Genomic DNA, 4,280 nt, shown 5'->3' on the forward strand with positions numbered 1-4,280 from the left:
CTCTAAACCGTCAACGAGGAGATATGAAATCCAAATTTCTACGAGCCTCTTTTCAATTAAAAAAAAAAGGAAAAAGTTTATATAAAGATGGTACCTTATAATGTAGAAGTAGGGATGCCCCAAAAATCCATCGGGAAAAGGTTATGTTAACGATGAAAAACCCTTTCGTTGATCATTTCGACGAAGAGATGTATAACTATTAGAAATAAAAAGATTTTAAATTTAAAAGATAATGAATTTTACAATATATTATCTACCCAATCCATTTTCAAGATTTTTATGTGCTTAGAGATCTATTTATTTTTAATCACTTTTTAAATTTAAAATTTTATAATTAAATATAAAAATAAATTTTGAGATAAGAAAAAAGTTTATTCAGAGCCTCGATGTGTTTATAGATCTATTTGATTTTAATCATTTTTTAAATTTATAATTTTATAATTAAATATAAAAATAGATTTTGAGATAAAAAAAAATTTATACATAACCTCGAAATTTGAGCCTACATCAAAAATTTCACCAGAAGAGGTTCTTTTGATGGCCAAATATCCTCAAATTGATCAGCTCAACATTAAGATGCATGGACTGGAGAAAAAAAATGGATTTCTAGTTTTAGAAATAGTGTATTTTCTAACATATTTTTGAGCCGTCAATTTTCATAATTCTCAAGTTTTCATTTTTTAAGCTTTAAACTTTATAAATGAAGATGAAAGTAAATTTAAGGCTACTACAAATATTCTCAATATTGAAACCACATTTCTCGATACTATTTGAAGGTAGGCTCTAATTTGATTGTTTAGAGCCTTGGCTCTAGGCAAACCGCACCCTTGAGATAATCCTAAGAACATTTTACATAAAAATTATATACCATGATAAAATTTGAAGGTGCACCTTACCTCTATACCTACATATGCATCCGTATGCCAACTGCACCCTTAAAGAAATTCATAAAACTTTAACCATAGATATGGAATGGCCATAGTCACCATACTATAGTTAAATACTTGTAATGAGAAAACAAAAATCGTGTATTTTTTTTATACCTTCCAAGGAGGTGTGATGTTTAAGTATTTAATGAATAAATTTATATAGTATATTTGTTACCATACTGTGGTTAAAGTATTTAATGAATAAATTTATATAGTATATTTGTTTTAGGTATGTAATAAGTAAGTGTGATGTTTCTTGAAGTATTTAATGGGTAGATTTATATGGTATAATTTGTTTTGGTATATACTAATTAATTATTTATTTAATATTGGATGATTGCATGAGAGTAACGAAGCATCTAAATCAATTGACTTAATTATATTAGTCTAATAAAGTTTTTATAGATGAATTAGTTATTGATGGCTTTGACATAATTTTTATTTTTTAAAATTTCAAAAATTCTAATATTATAAATTTATCCAATTTTTTTAGCCTAATCCGATATATTAGCGATATCTTTATATGGAGTATTTTTGCCGATCTGTATTTTTTATCTGATTTTTTCATCCGATTTTTTTAAATAAAAATGATTTGTTTCCGATTTTATAGTAAACCAATTTATTGATGGTGCCCGACTTGCTAACTATAGTCTTGACTGCTTTAGCAGCTAGATGTAAACCATTTTCAATGAATTATCAACGAAAGGAAGTCTAAAAGCAAAGGGTACTAACAAAAGTTGTTTCTAGACTGCATTAGCAGCTAGATGTAAATCATTTTCAATCGGTGAGTAGTGAATTATCAACTACAGGAAGTCTAAAAGTAAGGGTAGAACAAAATCTTACCAATGGCTTAAACTACTAAAAAAATCCGAAGAAGCAACAAAAGTTTAAAAATAAGCACAAAAAAAATCTCGAGGAGGAATCCAAAAAAATCGGAATACAAAGACATATCTATGTATCTATCTACATTATTAAGCTGCAGTTAAGGGATAAATACCAATTGCAAGAATGAAAGGGAACCCTATCCCTAGAGGGAATGTAGGATGGGTTCACTTACAAAGAGGAATTAGGTTGTAAGGTGAACGAATTGCCCTTCTTTTTCGATACAAGGGGCACATTGAAGGGGTACGCACGAATTCTTAAAAGGAGCTCATGGAAGGGGTATGAATATTCAATGGTGAGAATTGAAAGACCTAAAGTAGGAATGAGGGACATGCCCTCAAGAATGGAACGGGAAGGGGGGCATCCCTGTATGAATAATATAAATATAATATATAGAAAAAAGTTGCATGAGGCTGACAACTTATATTGTAAAATTAAGATGCATTTAAAAAATCTATTGAAAAATGCTATTTTGAAGTTGGAAAACTATCTAATTGATCATCTTGACTTCAACATGTATGGGGGGATATTTTAAGTCTCAAAAATATTATATCTTGTAACTCATTATCTAGACAACCTATTTTTAAGATTTTCATGCGTCATGCAAACCACACCCATAATATATTATTAATAAAGCAAAATTATTAATAATTACCAAAGAATTGGATAATTTGCTAGATATGATTGATATAAATTCCTAGCCAAACTGGCACAATTTAAAACATAAATAGATATATGCATCAACAAAATCAATGACACTGTGTGTGCGTGCGTGTTACCACAAGTAAGCATAAGCATGAAATATGAATTAAATCCCAAAAAACACTATAACATCTCACGTAATTAACTAAAAGAAAAACCATGATTATAACCCTAAAAAACATTATCTCACGCAATTGACTAAAAGAAAAACAATGATAATAACCCTAAAAAACATTTGAAAATATACCCAACAGTGAGAAAACAAGGATTATAACTCCAACATAACCGACTGCATTAGCACCTTGATGTAAACCCTTTGCAATACGTGAATTGTGAATTATCAACCAAAGTAAGTCTAAAAGTAAGGGTACAATAGAAGCACAAAATGAAATACTAAAAAAAATCCACAGAAGAAACAACGAAAGGTCAAAAAAATAAGAACAACAAATCAGGGAGGAACCCAAAAAAATCATAATAGAAAGACATATCTATTTATTTATCCATATCCTCATATGGATTTGGATCAGGACCTACCCTGGCATTTCTCTCTTTTTACTTCTCTCATGAGTTCTCCCTTTATCCATTAAACCATCTGCATGTGGCTAAGCATTACTGTGTCTCTTCCTCAAATCATTAGAGAGAAGAGTCGAAGTCACATCCTCCATCTCTTTGGTATCTTTTTCATATAGCAGTATTGTGACAAAATATGCTCATACAAATGAGGGAGTGAAGATAACAAAATTATAGCATTATCCTAATCATCTATTTTAACACCAATATTAAATGATTCACATGTAAATTTATTACAATGATTCAGGTATTCGTAATATCTGTACTTTCATTCATTCACTGCGTGTACAATTTTTGCTTAAAAAACAATCGATTTGTGAGAGACTTCGTCATATACAAACTCTCAAGCTTCGACCAAAGACTTGATGCCAAATCATTATTGGCGATATTAAATAACACTTCACTCGATAAGCACAATCGAATAGTGCTCATAACCCTCAGGTATAAGTCTTCTCAATCTTCATCAAACATGGATTCTAGCTTCTTCAACTTTCTTTTCATAGTTTTATATAGACCTTGTTGCACTAGCAAATTATGAACGTTGATTTGCCAAATTCTAAATTCATTTTTGCCATCAAATTTCTCCATCTCAAACTTTGCATTCGAAACATTTATCGACATACCACTTATTGTGCACAGAAGCTTTAAATCTAATAGCTTGATTTTTGACAAACAAAGTATGAGAAAAAAAAAATAGATAAAAATAAACAAGCAAGAAAAATAAAACAAAAAAAAATTTAAAAAAAATGCCAAAATTTATGTCGTTCGTCACAGATGTGACTACATCTATAAGTGAAGACTATCGATGTTTTTCGATTAAATTAAAGAAAAAAATTACAAGGAACTTACTCGAGAGAACCAAAGATGCATAACTCAATCTCCCACCAAACATTTTTCTCTCTAAAATTTTCTTTTTCTACAAAAAAAATAAATATTCCATTTTTTCTATGTACTGTCTCTCTCTAAAAAATATCATAATAGAGAGAGAAGAAACAAATCTAAAGTGCACCCCACGAGATGGCCCTTACTTTTTCCCATAGTTTCTCTCTCTAGAATACAATATTATATTGAAAAAGAAACCCCAAAAAAAAAACAAGTACATGAGATTTCATGTCAATCCTAACTTTATGGTAAACCTACTTGATCCGTATCTTGCATGGCTCATGGCCATATTAAAGTAGGACTCACCCAATCAAC

The sequence above is a fragment of the Amborella trichopoda genome, chromosome 4 (assembly GCF_054954075.1).
Source record: "Amborella trichopoda isolate Santa Cruz 75 chromosome 4, AtrichopodaSantaCruz75HAP2 v2.0, whole genome shotgun sequence".
Classification (NCBI taxonomy): domain Eukaryota; kingdom Viridiplantae; phylum Streptophyta; class Magnoliopsida; order Amborellales; family Amborellaceae; genus Amborella; species Amborella trichopoda.